At 49.6% G+C, this 20,107-nt stretch overlaps 1 protein-coding gene across 3 annotated transcripts in view; it reads right to left on the bottom strand.

Annotated features, from left to right (window-relative positions):
- The window catches only part of CHORD (CHORD-like protein), a 251,789-nt gene that overhangs the window by 110,369 nt on the left and 121,313 nt on the right, over positions 1-20,107 (bottom strand). The gene's annotated exons all lie outside the window — the stretch shown is intronic.

Genomic DNA, 20,107 nt, shown 5'->3' with positions numbered 1-20,107 from the left:
TAAAATACAAGATCTGCTGTCTGATGGCTTTCATAGAAATAGTTCCTCCCCTTCCCTTACAAACAGAGGCCCCGGTTATCTGTGAGGTCCTGTCTAAATAGGCCTTTAAAGTAAAGACTGGGCATAAAGACAGGTCTTGTGGGAGGGGGATGACCTTCCAGGGAGACCACCTATCTCGAGGATCTTCATTCTTAGCTAGAAACTTAGGGTGAGGAGCTAACAACACTTCCCCTGATGGAAGGAAATCAATATGATTGGGTTCTCTAGACAGGGCAGACAGCTCGGAAATTCTAGCACCTGAAGCTAAACTAATTAAAAATAAGGTCTTCCTCAATAAATTTATGAAAGAACAATTTTGATTATCCATTTCTGAAGCTAATTTAAGGACATCATTTAAGAACCAGGAAACCGTATGTGGGCGGGTTATTGGTCTTAAACGAGCACAGGCTTTAGGGATTGACGAAAAAAAAGAATCCATTGAAGTTAATTTTAAACCCGTGTAAAAATATCTTTTTCAAAGCTGATTTGGCTGTAGTAATAGTACTTGATGCAAGACCTTTCTCAAATAATGACCTAAAAAATGAAATTGCTAAATTTGTGGTCATTACAGTTGCTTCAGATTCTTTTAGGAAGAGTGCTAATTTCTTAACTGCTGAGTCATATTGTCTGAGAGTGGATTCCCTTTTGTCTGATTCTAGGAACAAAGTGTTAATAGGATCAATATTAGCATCTTTCTGAGCTGCAAACTTCATGAAATCCACAAAGCTAGGGCATTCTGAATTCTTGAGGAAGCTGACACAGTCTGAGTTTGTACTATTTGCATCAGTTTTGGGTTGGGAATTTGCAAGCACCAAGCTTCAGCTCTAGAAGAAGTGGAAACCAGTTGCTCTTGCCAGTTGGGGAGCCACTAGGGCTATCTGACCTTTGAATGTCCTGAGCTTGTGAAGGACTTTCAGTAACAGGTTTACTGGAGGAAACAGATAGATCCTTTGCCACTTGTTCCAATCTATTGACATTGCATCTGTGGAGTGAGCTAGAGGGTCCAGGTTGGGAGCTACATAACAAGGTAGTTTGTGGTTGCATTCTGTTGCAAAGAGATCTACTTCGAGACCCGGAACTTGACTGCAAATCCATCTGAATGATGTTTTGTCTAAGGACCATTCCGACTCCAGCGGAGTTGTCCTGGATAGGGAATCTGCAATGACATTCCGGACCCCTGCAAGATGGGTAATAGACAGATGCCACCGGTGTTTGTTTGCTAGGGAGAATATTGCTATCATAACCTGGTTGATACGACTCGACTTGGAACCTCCTCTGTTTATACAATGTACCACTACTGCGCTGTCCAAGACCAGTCTTATATGAATCAGATTGTTTGGCCGCAGCTTCTTCAGGGTTAGAAAGACTGCCATAGCTTCCAGGACATTGATATGGAACTGGCGGAACATGGTGGACCAAGTCCCCTGTACTTTCTTGTGTTGAGAGTATCCTCCCCACCCGCTTAGGGAAGCGTCGGTGTGAATTACTACTGCCAGAGGGGGAAATTGAAGAGGTACTGAATTCGATAAGCTCTTGACTGTCGTCCAAGGCCGGAGTCTCTTTTTCAGAATTGGCGGAATCAGGGACACCTTGTCTCTGAACCTGACATTGGCTCGCTCCGCCATACCCTGTTTATATCCTTCAGTTTGGATTTCAAGTAGATCCATCACTGAAGCAAACTGAAGAGAACCTAAGACTCTTTCTTGGGGTGCGGCGGGAAGCTTTCTTGTTCTTGAGGAACTGCCTGGTTGCCTTGGCTATTTCTCTCCGTTTGGCCGGCGGAAGAGATAGTTTGTGTGAACACAGGTGCCACTGGATCCCTAACCATTGAAAGCGACTCTCCGGTACTAGGTGGGATTTCTCCCTGTTTATTTGAAAGCCTAGAGATTCCAGAAAGCCGATTACTATGGCTGTCGCTCTCCGGCATTCGTTGGCGTTGGATGCCCAAACGATCCAATCGTCCAGGTATGTGGCTAGCATGATCCCCTGAGACCGGAGTTGCTGAACTATCGTATCTGCCAGTTTGGTGAAGATTCTGGGGGCTATATTGAGACCGAATGGCATGACTCTGAACGAGTATGCTTGATTTCCCAGTCTGAACCCCAGATAAGGAGAGAACCTTCTCGCAATCGGGACGTGATAGTAAGCATCTGAAAGATCTATAGAGGTGGTTACGGCTCCACGGGGCAGTAGGGTCCGAACCTGCGAGATTGTAAGCATTCGAAACTTGTCGCATTGAATGTAAGAATTTAGACGAGACAAGTCTAGAATTACTCTCCGCTGACTGGTAACTTTCTTTGGAACACTGAACAGTCTGCCTTGAAATTTCAAGTGTCTCTCTTTCTTTATTGCCCTCTTTTGTAATAGATCTTTCACAAAGTCCTTCAGAGCCTTGGACGGTGATTGATGGAACCTGACTGGGGGGGAGGACCCTTGCACCAACTCCACCCCAGTCCTTTGGAGACTATGCTCTGGGCCCAGGGACTGAAGTTCCACTGGTCCCGGAAATGATACAACCTCCCGCCTACCTGAGATATCTCACTGGGCGGGAGAAGGTCTGCCTCCTCTGGAGCCTCTGCCTCCTCTTCCTCTGGAGGAGGAGCGAGGTGTTCCCCTACCTCTAAAATATCCTCTGGCCCTAGTTCCCCTTGCATTCTGTATTGATCGAAATGCCCCTTGGCTTTCATATAAAGCATTGAAAGCCAGGGAAGAGACATATGAAGGGGCAGCGAGAGGCTGATGGGCTGGTTGAACCAGCACATACTGAGGTTGAGGTTGAGAATGGGAGGTTGAAGGATGACCAGGAGCGGGAACCTGGACAGCCTGCAAGACAGTCTGAGCCGGAAGCCGTTTGAACTTTTGAATTTCTTCCCGGACTTAGGGTGGGGTCCGCGGCTCAGACTGTTTTCTCTTAAACAACAGACCCCAACGGGAGCGGAGACTTTGATTGGCCCTAGTTGCCTCAGCTAGGACCGCATCAACTTCTTCCTGGGGAAGAGATTAGCTCCCAGATGGAACTTTTCATAAGCCTGTTAGGCTCATGGCGGATGGTGGCTGCCGAAAAGATGTGCTTTCGGCAGTTCATCCGGCCTTGATGAAGTCATACAGGTCCTGCTGAAAACTCGCCAAGAGAGATTTCGTCAGGACCTGGAACAAAGCGTCTTCGTTGTAGACCACCGACGTTGCTTCCGCCAAAGTCAGAGAGTTTAAGGACCTGCTAAGCCTGTCCTTAGTCTCAGCTTCAGCTTTCAGGAGCGACTCCGGGATCTTAGGAAGTTGCTCACTGAACAAGTTAGAAGCGCAGTCAGGGTCAAGTCGAGTCACCGTGAAAGTGGCTGGGGCTCCTACCCAAAACTCAGAATCTCCGGGGAAGACAAGAGAGGTGGGATCTGTCTCCCGGAGATGAGGAAGAGGCTTACCCTCCATGCAAGCTTGGCTAGTGAAGGAAGCCACTTTTGAGGTGCAAGGGGTAGGAAGAATCTCTCCCAAAAAAGAGAACATAGTAAACGCACTCTTGGCCGGGGTGAGTTTGGTGTTCTCCGCCTGCCACTCCGTTAGTGTCCTTAGCAGAGACGACTGGGCCTGGTCCCTCGGGAAGATGACAGTCTCCTTGGGGACCTTATCGGACCGAATCCATGCCTCCTCAGTGAGTCTGGCATAACCTGGGTAAGGAGATTCCAGACCAGGAGGGAAGAATTCGAGTTCCTCCAACCTCACGGGTGCCTAGGCCCTCGATAGTAAGGGGTACCCTCATGCTGAGGAGCATAAAGGGTCAGGCGCCAAGGGTTCCCCTTATCAAAGGGAGGAAGGCTGGAGGTGTCCGAACGGAGAAAGATCTGGTGGCGCTCCGCCACGCATGAACCGGAGATTAAGTTCCTTGGGACTTAACCTGCTGCGATAGGGAAAGCACGGAAGCATTAGACGACGACAGCTGACTCGAGAGTTGCGACAGCTTGTCGTCAACACTCTTGTCGAGCTTCTGCATCAAAGGAAGGAGGGGGGGGAACCTCCTTACTTTGCTTAGTTCGTGCTCCCTTCCCAGAGGTAGAGGCCTTGCTCTTAGACGGCACGGGGCTAGGAGCCTGTGACGTCTTCGAGGGAACCCCAGAGCGGACTTTCTGGGTCTTCAAGGTCTTTTTCTTAATAGACTTAACCTTAGGGACGGTAGACCTTGCACCGTCCATAAGGCAAGAGGATTTCACGAATCCCTGAAAGAAGAAGCAGAAGAAGAAGGAGAGCTAAACAGATATTCACCTGCCTCACTTACCCCCTTACCTGCTTGGAGATCCAGGTCCACGTTCATGGGTTCCAGGTTCAAATTAAGGGCCGCAACATCTTCAGTGACCTCTCCGCATGCGGCCACGTCTTCCTGGGAGGGCTGAGTCATTTCCCGGATCCCAGCGATCAAAGGGGCGGCTACCTCGTCAGCAACTGACGCTGAGATCCAGGCACCGGGGAAGAGAACGCTGCAAATGTCCTTGGAAAAGACGTAGGGTTTCCCTGCCCCGACGTTCCTCCCGAAGCCGCTGACACAGGTCTTGAGGGTCAGAAGCGAAGAGTCACGAGAGCTGCGGTCAATCTGAAAGAAGGAGAATGTCAGGTGACCAAATCTCCTAAAAAAGGAGAATATCTTCCAATTATCCATAAGAGACGAAACTCAAAGAAAAGCATGAATCGGAATGGAAATAACTAACTTACCGACTCATCCAGAACCCGCTCATAGAGAGCGTAGCACACCTCACAGCCATCAGGGTGCCAGACGACCAGGTCCCCTACGTGAACGGCGCACCCGGAGTGGGACCTGCAAACTTCATGTCCGCTTGCCTGCTGCAGGACTGCCGTGCATCCCTGCTCCTGACAACGCACAATCTGTAGGTGGACGGGTATATGAGTATGCTGAAAAGGCCGCCGGAGTAGGGTGCCGGAGCAGTGTCTTAGGATAATAGATAATTAGACCAGATAGACCCCACCGGAGCATACCGGAACGATAAGAGGTGTACTAGATCATGCAAGATCAAAAACAACATAAAGGAACCGCCGGAGTTAATCCGGAGCAACAGGAAGGTCCTGATAAAGACGTGTAAAAATCATCAAAAATATATATATGCTAGTGAAAGGTCAACTATAAGTAAGAGTTGGGTGTTTCCGCTTGGAGCCGGGGGAGTCCTGTTACTCTAATACAGTGACAGCGGAGGAGGTGTGGTGAGCACCGACCGACCATACACCATACCCACCAGAGTGGTAAGCAACGAGAACGCCCGACTACCTAGCGGAAAATGCAAAATTAGCTAGTCGGCGGAGGGTAGAGTTCTAAATGAATATAACGAAGGGTAAACGTCAATGGCGTGTGAAAAAAAGACAGAAGACAGTCAGGTGGGAAACTCTAACTGGCTACATGTACACAATTTTTTCCCGAGGTGACGGTCTGGGAGAACGACACCCTGGCTGGGGAAAAACAACGCACTGACGCTAGAGGAAGGGGGAAGAGTTGGGACAGGCCAGGAGAGGGGGACCAGTAGCGGCGACCAGGGGGTGAGTGAGCACTCCCCGGGCGCCATGAGGTCCACCTTTCTCTCTCTCGACCGGTCGAACATGTACGAACGATTAATGAGAGAGGAGAGAATGGGGGACCCTCAAAGGCCAAATGAGCAAGGAAAGGTAAAAGGAATGGTGAACAGGAGTGTGGGGGCACCCCCGGTCACCAAACAAGTCCTCGACAGGGTGCCGACCGGGTAAGGTCGGAAACCCAGTACCGAGAGGACAAAAACCAATCCATGCAGAGGAAGGGGATGTAGGCTATAGCGTAAGGATCAGGGTAAAAAGCTCTCAAGCCTTGGTAAGTTAAAGTACATGAAAGCGAACCAAGGGGGAAGAGAGCAAGGAGGGGGGGGGGAAAGGAGGTAGGAGAGGGGGATATGCATGAAGTTGCAAAACTAACCCGAAGGTGCGGTTCGGACAAGGGTAGGGTACGCAAGATACCCTCGCTATTCCAGCTTAACCTTACTAGGACTCAATAGTCCAAACGGAAAGGCCGAAACAGGGAGAGGGAGATAACGCAGGCCAAACACCTCTACCCAAAACACAAACTGAAGGGAAGCACCAACCATGAAACCCTCCTACACACCTAAACTTTCCTTCCGAGGAAAAGAACAGAACGCCATAGCCTAACTCCTAGGCTAACCTAACACAGCCGGCTGGCTGAAGGAGGTAGCCCAGGGGGGAGAAGGTATCTACCAGACTAGCCTAAAAAGTTAACCTAACCTAGGCATAAATAAAATAATTCAAATAATTCAAATAATCATAAAGACACATGTAGAAGGGAGGACCAAACCCAACGCGATAAGAGCGCGGAGGGAAAATGGCCGACCTTCAAAATTAAAAACAAAGGACATAATCCGTAAATATCAAAAGCATCCATGCGCTAGGCCTAAAATAAACCTAATAAGCATAACTGTACCATCTCAATTAATATACCCAAATGCTGGAGGAAGTGGGGGTCCAAAATACAACACATATAAGACTTGATAAAGAACGGATAGGCCCGAGGGGGAAACTCGTAGCCTAAATGAAAAGGACCCGTACTTCCCCAGAGAAGGGTAACACAAAAATAAATAATAATGCCAAAATGAATATAGGATAACCATAAGGCACAAAACATAAGAAAATGAAGGGGAACGAAGTCCCGACATAAAAAATCCCGCACCGAGACTGAAGGTCACATGAGGCCAGGAGGAAGGTGGACGAGGCGGGTGTTATAAATCCCCCTAATTATTAAATTAGAGGGAAATAAGGAGCCTCAACCGCCTAAAATAAAATAAAGAGATGGTACTCAACTTAGGTGAAGAAGAATCCTGAGACGAAGCCATGATCTCGGAAAAAAGAGGCACAAAATAGTGCACAAACAAAAGGCTACCAAAAGCAAAGCGTGCTAAAAATGGAATGTAGGTGGTGCTGGTTTGTTTACAGTCCGCGAGCGGTGCGGGGGTTTGTATCGGCACCTCACTCGGTGGGACTTTTGACACTGGGAATGTTTACAGGGCGGAGGCCTGTGATTGTGACAATCTCACCCTTTCTCATACACGACTCCATTTCATGGAGCTCGCACTGGGGGTAGTAACTCCAGCTTGGCATTTAGCTTTTCTCTGGTATATTTAGCAATAGATTTACCTAGAAATAAGTGCTGAATGGTTATTTCACCAGCTGACACAGGTCGGATAACCCAGAAATGTCATTTTTATATAAGTAACTTACCAAGTAATTACATAGCTGATTCCACATTGACAGGAGGTGGGATACATGGACTATTCTATCCCAAAACATTAGATAGTGTAACGAATTTGAGAATGGAAAAATTGCTAGCATTGGGACAATGCTTGTTTTTCCTTATCTGGTAAGAGTGCTGCTGCAGGAAGACACTGCCTCTGGTTGGTGCTCATCTTACTAGTAGAGGCTTGGCAGCATGGCCATGGATAGCCTGCTACATCACTGGGAGCTCCCACTGTTGCAGCGAAGGACATCTCCAAACGCCAGTAAAACACACACAATTGGCCCTGCCCAGAGCACAGTACCAACACAAAATCGCATTTTTTAAAAGTAAAACGCATTTTTCCTAACTTACAAACCCTTGGTCCTTTACTTATAAGGGGTTACTTTCGCAGAAAGCTGAACTGGCCGCTAAAGACTTAACAAGGCAGTGTGGTAGTATAACTACCAGCCAGGTAGTTGGGTGGTAGCAGTGGGGGACCCACGCTACCCTCCACCCGGTGTCACACATCCACTTTGCTTTCTGGCCTTGTCTGATGTGGACGTGTTTTCCTGGCTCTCTGCTCGGACCTTCCTGGAAGCTAAAGCTGCGCCTTTTCTTGGTGCGTTTGTTCCTGTTTTGTTTTTTGCTTGAATATAATTGTGCGCGTTTGTGATGATGGATGAGTTATCACAAACCCATGACTGATAAGCCTGTGCGCCGGGTATGTGTCCTGGTAAGGATAAAAAATGTGGCGCCTTCCGTTGTAACGGACTCAGAACCTCACTCCCTTTGCTTAAAGTATAGGAAAGGGAGTAAGTACCCTTCTGATTGTACTGTAGACGAACCTTGTGAGGAGTGTAGGCTTTGGTCCCCCGAGCAGTGGGATAGGTATTCTCGGAGGCCTAGATACAAGCGAAAGGAGACCAAGGTGTCGGAGGTGCTGTCTTCGGCACCTTCAACTCCATCAGTTGCGAATCCTTCGCAGTCGTATCTAAGAGCCAAAGGCATTCCCTTGCTGCCGATTTTTAGTTCTGAGTCTGTCTTGCTGTCCCGTGTCTGCATCCGCAGTCACCGAGAAGGCGAGATCGGTCGACCTAGATTACACTCCTCTTAGTTCTCCCCTTCACCCAGAGTCGCTGATCCCTGGGTTGGGGGGGGGTCCCCTACCCGTCTTTGTCTTCCGCAGGGTTGGCATCTGTGCCTAGTTTGAATCAGGCGTGGGAGTCGCTTGGGATGGTTGGTACGCCTGATCTGCCATCACGCCTCGAACGCATCAACAGTGCTGCGCGAGACGGGGTACTCCTTCCTCTTCCCACTATCCACATGGTCGACACTCTAACCACCGCTACCATCACCGCTGTGCTGCCAGGGAGCGTGATGACCACCGTCGGAACGCACCATGCATTTGGTGCGGTCCCTATTCCAGCTGTCTCCGTGTCGACAGAGGCTGGGCCAGTCTGCTCGGCCAACCTGCCCCCACCTGGATATGCTCCCACGCCTCCCACCATGCTTCCCATGCTGGTCATGTAGATGTTCCTTACGTCATTGCCTGCGCCTGCCTCTGTGATGCCTACTACCACCTTCCAGCATGAGTCTCCAGCCAGTCATCGTGCTCTTGTGTCATCTGCTGCTGCTGCCCCCGCCCCCGTCGACCCCTGGCCTGTCTTCGGTAGGTTGGGGGATGCTGTGTTATCGCTGAGATCAAGAAGAAGAAGAAGCTCGCATGCCAGCCGTCTACATCTTCGTCTTCTACTTTGTCGTCACCGTTCTCATCTTCTTCTGCCTCTTCACCCCACCCTCTTCTACGACCAGCCGGTCTAAGAAGGGGAGGGTGGATCCTCCCCCCACTAAGATGACTCGCTCTTCTAAGGGGGAACAGTCCTCCCCTCAAGGAAAGACCGCTGGATCTCTCACTGGGATGGCTACCCTCCTCAGACGGTTCAGGGGCTTCGTCCTCTCGAACTGATTCCGTTTCGGCACCTTGTAAGCGAGCGTCGCTGAAGGCATGGTCGCCTAAGGGAGACCGTGCGTCCTCAAGCCGCTCCTCTCCTGTAGTGAGCTCGGGCACGGAACGGGAGAAGGAGAAAAGCCTTTGGGCTTCTCCTCCACCTAAACCGTCATCCTCGTCCAAGTCAGACAAAGGATCGTCGGAGAAGGTGTTCATGGATGTCTCTGCTGCGAAGGCATTGGGAGGAACCAAGAAGAGGTCCCCACAGCCTTCTTCGACTGCTTCGGCATCGAAGAAGGCTGGGACACGCCAGGACGTTAGGGACAGCGGTCCCCAATCAGCAGTCTGCGCCCCTGCACTGGTCTCCTCTACATGCTCCAATGCAGAGGACTGTCCAGCGTAGGAGCGTGGATCGGCTGTGAGGAGGCCGTCCCCTGATCGTCAAGATGGTCGCTCCCCCAGACGAGTAAGTCCGTCTGGGCCCTCTCGTGATGCTCCACAGTGGGTTGGAGATCATGAGGGGTCCGTGGTTTCCACTGGTTATACCAGTGGACGCGACGGTAGTGTTCGCTCTGCCTCTCCCACCCCCTCAACTTCCCTGGGATTCTCCGGGAGGAGACGAGGTAGGTAGGATTGCTGGAGTTGAGGTTCTTGTGCAATCAGCATCAGAGGTGTCCGGTCCTTCCTCACTCCAACCGAGTGAGAGGTCGTACGCCTCTGTTGTCAGGGGCAGAGATAAGGGGTCTGCCTCGGGCTCTCCTGCAGGAGGGGCCTTTCTGGAAGACCGTCTCTTGGAAGGTCCTCTGCCAAGAGACCCGGACACTCCAGAAATGCAGAGAGCATTTGCTGAGGTCATTGCGCTGATTCGTCAGCACAATGGCCTGGAGAAACAACTTCCAACTCCCTTGGAAGAACGGTCATCCAGGATGGAGGAGTTTTACACTTCCAAGAAGAAACCGAAACCCTCCCTTGGACTACCATGGTCACCCTTGGCAGACAGCGTCCTCAAGCAGGTGAACGACTTGGTCTCTGGACCAACGTCTTCGCTTTGCTCGACTTGCTCCGCCAAGATCTTACCTCCACCTCTACTGAGACAGTAGTAGTACTTCGTGCCTTCAGAGGGAGCACTGCAGCAGAAGGTAGTGGAACTGGGCCTAGCTCGTCTAGCTCCTGGTACCACTTCAGCTCAACTAACTGGGGAGCCTGCCCTCCTCTCGCTAGCTGAGCTGAACGCCCTGGAGGGGACAGCCCTGTCTGCTCTCCAGGCGATCTCCTGGCTCGACAACTGGGCCTTCGCATTGTTGAGGATCGGGTCTTCATCTGGCTCTCGGAACAAAGACCCGACCTTCATGAGTCTGCCAGTCGGGTGGAAAGGCCATCTCTTTTATAGCCCACCAGACAGCAAACCTGTGGGCAAACCTGGTGCTGAAGAGACGGGATGCAGTGTTGTCCTGGATCTACAGATCAGTGGGCGCCAAAGCTGCAATCTCCCTGCGCAACGGACCAATTCTGGACACCACCTCCCTCTTCCCCAGAGGAGAGGTGGATGCTGCGGTGGACAAGAAGAAGGCCGACGAACATGACCGTCTTGTCCACCAGGCAGCAACGAAAGGTGTTGCGCAGCCTTCTCGTCCTGCGGCCTGGACCATGAGCCAGGCTAGCAACTCAGCCCCAAAGAAGTCTGGTGCTTCGACAGGCGCGCGAGGAAAAGTCCAGACCTCTTCTTCTCCGCCACGGAAGGAACCGCAGGGTCCCTTTCACCAACCTGTCCCCCCCAAGAGGAAAGGTAAGGCAAAGAAGAAGAGGGGAGGAGCTCACTAGAGACAGCGAGCCCCCTCAGATGCTGCCGTCGGTGAGGGGGGGTGCCTATCATGCCACTGGGCAACTTGGCAGCGATATGGAGCGGAGACCTGGGTAGTGAATGTCCTTCGAGAGGGATATTCCCTACCCTTTGAGTTGCCGCCTCCTTTCACCGACATACCGGTCCAGTTCCCCTCTTACCTTCAAGACCCCCGGAGGAGAGAGGCCCTACTTCCGGAGGTCGAAACTATGTTGAGCAAGGGAGCCATCGAAGTCGTCGAGGATCGATCTCCAGGCTTCTACAGCAGGATCTTTCTAGTGGAGAAAGCTTCCAGCAGGTGGGGGCCAGTAATCGACCTCCCCCCTGAATCGTTTCATTCGCCAGACTCGGTTCAAGATGGAGACGGTACGCAAGGTACTGTCAGCCATCAGGAGGATGACTTCATGCTGACGGTGGACTTTGGACGCATACTTCCAGGTACCAGTTCATCCATCCTCTCGTCGGTACCTCTGCTTTGTCCTCGGAGGAGTGGTCTGCCAATTCAGGGTACTATGTTTCAGGCTGTAGACCGCTCCACAGGTGTTCATGCAAGTGTTCACCCTGGTGTCAGTTTGGGCCCATTCACACGGGATACGTCTTCTGAGGTATCTCGACGATTGGTTAGTCCTGGCAAGCTCACACTTGCAGTTGCTACAGGACAGAGTTCGCCTCCTCGAGTTGTGTCGCGAGCTGGGTATCGTGATCAACTTCGGGAAGTCGGATCTCATTCCCAAACAGAGGACTCAGTATCTGGGCATGCTGATCAATACGGCAGCAGGCAGAGTCTTTCCCTCAAAGGCTCACATCAGCACATTCAGGAAGGTGGCAAGGCAGTTCCTGTCGAGGCAGGAACAGCCAGCTCAGCAGTGGCAAGTATTGATCGGTCACCTGTCGTCATTGGAGAAGCTCGTACCGCACAGTCGGCTCCACCTTCGGTCTCTCCAGTGGAGATTGAGGGACTTTTGGGATCAGTCTCGGGAGCCCCAGTCGGTTCTCGTTCTCATCTCTCAGGAGGTGAGGGATGATCTCGACTGGTGGTTGGACTACAGGAACCTCTGCATCAGGACACACCTGTCCTCTCGACCTCCAGACATGCTGCTCTTCATGGACGCATCCATGGAGAACTGGGATGCACACCTGCAGGAGTTGCTGACTTCAGGCATGTGGGACCATCACGACAAGCGCCTTCACATCAACGTCCTGGAGATGAAGGCAGCTTTCTTACCCCTTCAGTATTTCCAGGACCGTTTGATGGGACACTCGGTGGTGTTGATAAGCGACAACAGAACCGTAGTGGCATACATCAACAAGCAAGGGGGACTTGTCTCCCGAGCTCTTCACACATTGACGATACAGGTGCATAAGTGGGCAGTAGCACACTCTGTGGAGCTGTCAGCCAGATACATCCCAGGCAAGAGGAACGTTCTGGTGGACACGCTCAGCCGTCATGATCAGGTGGTGGGATCCGAGTGGTCCCTTCACCAGAGCGTGGCAGACAGACTCTTTGTCCTGTGGGGGGATCCAGTAGTGGAGCTGTTCGCCACCCGGTACAACAGGAAGCTTCCAACCTTTTTCTCTGTCGTACTGGACCCATGGGCAGCTGCAGAAGATGCCTCCCGACACTCGTGGGACAACCTCGAGGTGTAAGCCTTCCCCCCATTCTGTCTGATTCGTCCAGTTCTCAGTCGAGTCCTGGTGTTGATGAATCTACGAATGATCCTGGTGGCTCCCAAGCAACCCGAGGCCGCTTGGTATCCCGACCTGCTGGCTCTGCTTTCCGAGACTCCGAGAGAGCTTCCCCTCTGGCACAACCTTCTATGTCAGCCGCAATGTAGAACGGTACCACCAGGTTCCCTGTCACTTCTCGCCTGGAGGTTATCCACCATCTCTTGCGAGTGAGAGGCTTTTCTTGCCGAGCAGCGACAGAGATGGCAGGATACCTCAGGAAGTCTTCTGCAGCGGTTTACCAGGAAAAGGGGGCCGTCTTCTGTGGTTGGTGTCGTAGACGCGGTTATTCTCCGGTCAGAGCCTCTCTTCAGCAGGTAACGGACTTTCTCCTCTATCTTCGTCGAGAGAAGCACCTATCAGTTCCAGTGGTAAAGGGATACAGAGCTGCTTTAGCAATGGTCCTGAAGTTGAAAGGCATCGATGTCTCGTCCTCCCTGGAGATATTGTTGCTGATGAGGAGCTTTGAATGGTCTTGCCCTCCCAGGGAACTCAGGCCCCCTTAGTGGGATGTGTCTCTCGTTTGTGGAGCCTGACTCGTGCCCCATACGAGCCACTACGAGAAACCACAGACAGGGAACTTACTCTTAAGACCGTCTTCTTGCTTGCCCTGGTATCGGCAAAGAGGATTAGTGAACTACAGGGACTTTCTTTTGCAGTTACACACTCAAGGGGATGGGCATCAGTGACACTAGAGTTCGTAGCGAAGACACAGCATCCAGCGGTCCCTGACGCTCGACTTGAGTCTTTCACAGTCCCGTCCCTGGGTGACTTTGTTAATGATGACCCTGACGAGATGCTGCTCTGTCCTGTATGGGCGCTACGGCGCTGTCTGAGGAGAAGTCAACATCTCAGGCCTGAGTGTTGACGACTCTTCATTAGCACCGGGTTCCCTAAGAAGGAGGTGTCCAAGAACACGATCTCCTTCTGGGTTCCTGAGGTTATCAAGAAGACGTATGCAGCAGCTGGAGAGGACGATGCCAGCGCTCTACGTCCACATCCTCACGAAATCAGAGGGATTGGCCTACTTTAGCATTCAAGAAGAACCTCTTTTTACCTAAGGGACATTACCCATAGGTCCTTGGATACTTTCTCCTTGGGACCAGTAGTGGCTGCTCAACAAGTTGTGTAACTTACCCAGCTCCTGTACAGGGCAGTGCTGTGTCTCGTCTGTTGTACATGCATGATTGGGCACAAAAGTTAAGTGACTGGCTCTCTCTTCCTCCCCTTCATCCGGCTTCTTCCTTCGGGCAGAGAGTTTGGGCCAGATAAGCTGAACCAGAAGTCAGACGCAGGTGAGTTTCGCGACTTGAGTATCCTAATCTTTGTTGCCTTTCAGGTACACATTAGATGTAATGTCCCCTCCTTCCCTTACAAGGCGGGGAAGGGGTTGAGGGCTAATTACCAAACTCATTCTTCATTTTGGTCCTTAGTCCCCGAAGTCCTCAGATCACCTCTCCTGTGGCTGGAGTAGATTCTCTCTCTCTTTCACCTTGCTGTGTGTTCACTTACATACTGTAACTTCGTCACAGCAGGGATGGTCTAGTAGACTGGCTCGTGACAATTCAGTTCACATAACAGTGGTCACGGTCCGGTGCCTATGTCATCCTGGCTCTTACCCTAGGAGGACAATAGGTGTGGTTGAACTTCCAGTCATTCAGAGACCTCCACTCAGATTCCTCCCACCGAATCATGAGTCCCCATATAAGTAAAGGACCAAGGGTTTGTATTTGTGTAGGAACAAATTGCATTTTTCAAAAGTAAAATGCATTTTTCCTAACATACAAGCCTGAGGTCCTTTACTCAGGTTACCCACCCCAGCCTCCCAACAATCTGCTCCAGAACACAAAACAACCAGATAGCAACACTGTTACCTACACCAAAAATTAAAAACCACCAACATCCAACCATTAAAAACTGGTGGATATCCCAGTACATAGTACCCCCAGACTTCCCTACAACTCAACACCCTAGTTCAAGGCAAAGAGAAAGGATGCAAGGGATGCTTCCTACATTCCCTCCCCCAACACCATGCCAGCCACAGATAAAGGACCCAATGTACTACTCTCACTAAAAACCATTTCTACGTACCTCAAATAGCGGGATGCAAATACCGATTTACATCTCCAATACGTTGCTTGGAGAATGTCAGGAAGAGAGAGGTTGTATTTAAATACTAAGGACGTGGCCACTACCCTCATTTCATGTGCTTTAACCTTCAAAGTAGGCAAAAGCTCTTCTCCTACTTGAGAACTGGCTTCTCGAATGAGGTCTCTTAGGAAGAAAGGGAGTGCATTCTTTGTAAGAGGATGAGAAGGGTCTTTGACCAAAGTCCATAGATTACTGGAAGGCCCCCTTATCTTCTCGGTCCTCTGAAGATAAAACTTTAAAGCTCTCACAGGGCAAAGAGCTCTCTCTTCTTCCTCTGATCCTAGTATCTCTCCCAAATTCTTGATATTAAAAGAACAAGGCCAAGGCTTAAACAGATTCTCATTCGTTACAACAAAACCAAGGTATACGAGCAGATCACATCTCCTCCAGAAAACCCAATCCTTTTATCCACGGCCTTTATTTCACTGACCCTCTTAGCTGTCGCTAAGGCCACCAGGAAGAGGGTCTTCTTAGTCAGATTCCTGAATGAAATAGTATTGAGATGCTCGAAAGGTGGACTGGAAAGCCATTTCAAGACCACGTCTAAGTTCCAAGATACTGATTCTGTACTCCTCTGCTTACCCGTATCAAAAGATCTAATCAAATCAGAGAGGCCCTGGTTCAAGGATAAGTCCAGGCCCATGTCTGAAAACAGAGCTAAGCATGACCCTGTAGCTCTTTATAGTGGAAGAGGACAAGTCTCTGGAGGTTCTTAGAAACAAAAGGAAATCTGCAGTCTCCATCAGAGTTGTTTTAGAAGAAGAGATGCCATTCCTTCTGCACCAAGTGCAGAAAATGGACCACTTATTCTGGTATACACTGCAGGAAGACTGACGTCTGCATTTCGAAATAGCTTCTGCAGCAGCCCTCGAAAATCCTTTAGCTCTGAGGAGTTTCTTGACATTTTGTAGCCTGTCAGAGCTAGAGTAGACAACCCTTGATGGAACCTCCCGATGTGGGGTTGTCTGAGAAGATTGTGTTTTTGAGGGAGCAGCCTCAGGAAGTCTACCGGAAGCTCCATGAGATCTGGAAACCATTCCTTTAGAGGCCAAAATGGGGCAATCAGTATCACTGATGTGTTCTGGTGGGACTGGAATTTGTTCAGTACCTCACATCATTCCGAAGGGAGGGAAGGCATGTAGCTCCTTGTTGGACCAGTCATGAAGCACTGCGTCTGTCGCCCATGCCAAGGGATCTGAGATTGGTGAGCAAAAAAGAGGGAGAAGATGTGGTAGGCTAAGTTTGGTTTGTACGATGAAAGACGTTTGTTTGAAATGACATTTTTATTGTAAAATAAAGTTTTATATATGCATACCAAATAATTACATAGCTATAGTTTCTACTTTACGCGGAACATCAAAATTCGAAATTCGCGGTAGCACTCTTTTGTTTTGGGTGTAGGTATGTTGCCCTGCCCACTATCGGGGAAGAACGGGTACAACTTAGCTAAGGAGCTCAATTCGTTTATGCTCTATGTCCATGAGAGGGGAGGAGAGCGGGCTCCAATCATGTAATTATTTGGTAAGTATATATAAAACTTTATTTTATTATAAAAATGTCCTTTTTATATAAGTAACATACCAAATACAGGCAGTCCCCGGTTATCGGCAGCCTCGGTTACTGGCGATCCGGTTTTACAGCGCTTGTCTAGCAACGACGATAACCAGATTTTCGTAGCCGATAACCGGTTATCGGTGCTAATCACCGGTTATCAGCGCCGCTAACCGGTTATCGGCGCCACTAACTGGGGATCAATGCTATTGTCGCCGATTTTCGGTTATCGTCACGCCGTCGGAAACGGAACCCCGCCGATAACCGGGGACTGCCTGTAATTACATAGCTGAATCCCACATTGAGTGGAGGTGGGATGAATGGACATATACTATCCAAAAAACTACTCAATATGGGGGGTAATTTGGGATAGCAAATTAGCTAGCATCTTGGAATGCTTGTTGTAACCTTACCTGGTGAGGGAGCAACAGCACACAGGTACTGCCTCTGGTCGTTGCTTCTCTCGACCTGTAGCGGTGTGGCGGTAGAGCAAAGAGTCACCTCTACTGAGTGGGTGCTATGCAACGAGCGAGGTCAATCACAGGTTGCCAAAGCCAATAATTCCAATGGGTCACATAATAATATGTGGATCTGCCCTTGCCCTGGGCGCAGTACAATAGAATAACAAAGACCAGATAAAATTAACCTACACCACACGACATTTAGTGACACTCAAGACTCAGTGTCCACCACCAAACTTCCCAAGAAGTACGACTGCCCTTATTCAAGGAGAGTGGATAGAGGAAAAGGGAAGGCATTCCTCCTATCCTTCATCCCCCAATACCATGCCAGTTGCGAAGAACGGACCTAAAGTACTGCATTTTTCGTACAGTCTCAACGTCCCGTAAATAAAACATGGCAAACACTGACTTGCACCTCTAAAATGTTGTTTGTATAATTGAAGAGAGAGACAGCTTACGTTTAAAAGCCAAAGACGTTGCCACAGCTCTTATTTCATGAGCCTTTACTTTGCATAAGGCTAGTAATTCGTCTTGAACTCCCGAATGTGCTTCAGAAATCACGGATCTTAAAAAGAATGATGGTGCATTCTTGGACAAAGGACGGCTGGGGTTTTTAACAGAACACCAAAGATTAGGGGCCGATCCTCTAAGGTTTTTGGTTCTCTCGAGGTATACTCTTAGAGCTCTTACTGGGCAGAGGACATTTTCTTGATCGTCTGGGCCTAGTACTTCTGAGAGACTCTTGATAGAAAAGGAGCAAGGCCAAGGGTTAGCCGGATCCTCATTTTTGGCCAAAAAATCCAAAATTAGCGAGTATACTACACTGCCTTGTGAGAAACCTATCCTTTTATCAATGGCATGAAGCTCGCTGGCACACTTGGCTGTAGCGAGTGCCACCAAGAATAATGTCTTCTTCGTAAGATTCCGAAGAGACAACAACTCCAACGGTTCAAACAGTGGTCCTGAAAGCCAGTTGAAGACCACGTCCAAGTTCCAAGCGACTCCTGAGGGTTTAGCTTGCTTACTAGTGTTGCAATGTTTGATTAAGTCACTGATGTCTTGGTTTGAAGACAGGTCTAATCCTCTATGTTTAAATACTGAACTCAACATCGCTCTGTAATCCTTGATGGTATATGCTGAGAGTCCTTTCGATGCTCTGAGATATAGAAGAAAATCTGCGATTTGGGTTACAGACGTTTGAGAAAAGGAAATTTATAGCTCTCGGCACCACTTCCTAAACACTGCCCACTTGGATTGGTAAACTGCAGAGGAAGATTGTCGCCTGCACTTAGCAACAGCCTCTGCAGCCTTTCTTGAAAATCCTTTCGCTCTGACAAGCTCCCAGACAGTCTGAAGCCTGTCAGAGCGAGAGTGGATAATCCTTGATGGTGTCAGAGGAAGTGCGGCTGTCTGAGAAGATTTCTCCTCTGAGGAAGCAGCCTAGGGAAGTCTGTCAAAAGGTTCAAAAGATCGGGGAACCACTCTTTGTGTGGCTAAAAGGGAGCGACTAAGTGTCATTGACACGTTGTTGTGTGAACTGAACTTCCTCAACACTTTCCTCACTATGCTGAAGGGAGGAAAGGCATAGAGGTCAAGGTTCGACCAGTCCTGCAACATAGCATCTGTTGCCCATGCTTGTGGGTCCGGAGCTGGGGAGCAATACAAAGGAAGACGATTGTTCCTTGACGTTGCAAACAGGTCTATCAAAGGCTTTACCCACAGCTTCCACAGGTCGATGCCCACCTGTGGACTGAGTGTCCATTCCGTCAGTAGGACCTGTTTTCCACGACTCAATTCGTCCGCACGGACGTTCATCTTGCCCTGAATGAAGCGAGTCACTACTTGGGTCTTGTTGCTCTTTGCCCAAAGAAGAAAATCCTTTGTTGCTTCGTAGAGTGTAAAAGAATGGGTCCCTCCTTGGTTCTTGATATATGCTAGGGCGGTCATGCTGTCCGAATGAACCGCTATTGTTTTGTGGCAGGTTAGCATTGCAAAGTGTTGAAGTGCCAGATGAATCGCTTTTAGTTCCTTCACGTTGATGTGGAGGTTTCTTTCGGAAGGGGACCATGTTCCTGACACCTCCATGTTGTTGAGAAGGGCTCCCCAACCCAGATCCGAAGCGTCGGAGAACAACGTTAGATCGGGGTTCATTGGAGCCAGAGACCTTCCTGTCGAGAATCTGTCTTCTGCTAGCCACCATCTGAGGTCTTCTTTTATTTGGGGAGTGATGCTGAAATGAATGAGTCCAGGAACGACTTCCTTTTCTAATCGGCTTTGAGGTAAAATTGTAGTGCTCTTGTATGTAGCCTGCCTAATGGAACGAACTTCTCGATGGAAGAGAGAGTTCCGAGAAGACTCATCCATGCGTTGGCTGAGCAGGAGTTGCGAGTTACAAAGTCCTGGACTTTCTTACGGCAAGAAAGTATCCTTTGTTGGGATGGAAAAGCCCGAAAACTCTGAGAGTCTATCACTATCCCCAAATACAGAATATATTGAGTTGGGACTAACTGTGACTTCTTGAAGTTTATTAAAAGTCCTAATTCTTGGGCGAGACGAAGAGTTTTCTGCAGGTCCTCCGTGCACTGGGAATTTGAGGGGGAGCGTAGGAGCCAATTGTCCAGGTACAGAGAAATATTTATCCCCAAAAGATGTAGCCATTTCGTAAGGGGAGCGAGTACCCGGGTAAAAACTTGAGGGGCTGTGGATAGTCCAAAGCAGAGTGCCCGAAACTGGAAGACTCTGTCCTGGAACACGAATCTTAGATACTTCCTGGAGTCCGGATGAACTGGAATGTGGAAGTACGCATCTTGCATGTCGATCGTAACCATCCAGTCTCCCTGATGGATGGCCAACAAAACCGACTGATTCGTTTCCATTTTGAATTTCATTGAATCAAGCTGTTCAGGGCACTGACGTCCAGGACAGGTCTCCATCCTCCCGATGACTTGGGAACCACGAAGAGGCGACTTGTAAAATCCCCTTGAGTTTACATTTTTACTATCTCCACGGCTCATCTTTTGGAGGAGAGCTGATAAATAAGATAGGTTCTTTAAAACCTCTCTGAGTCTGACTGATAGGCTGCTAAGTTGATGGGAGGAAGATTACTCACGGAGAGTTTTTCCTGGAGGGTAACTAATATCCTTCAT

Source organism: Macrobrachium rosenbergii, chromosome 16, assembly GCF_040412425.1.
Source record: "Macrobrachium rosenbergii isolate ZJJX-2024 chromosome 16, ASM4041242v1, whole genome shotgun sequence".
NCBI classification, from domain to species: domain Eukaryota; kingdom Metazoa; phylum Arthropoda; class Malacostraca; order Decapoda; family Palaemonidae; genus Macrobrachium; species Macrobrachium rosenbergii.
The sequence above is the reverse complement of the archived record's forward strand: the minus strand, read 5'-3'. Positions and strand labels throughout refer to the sequence as shown.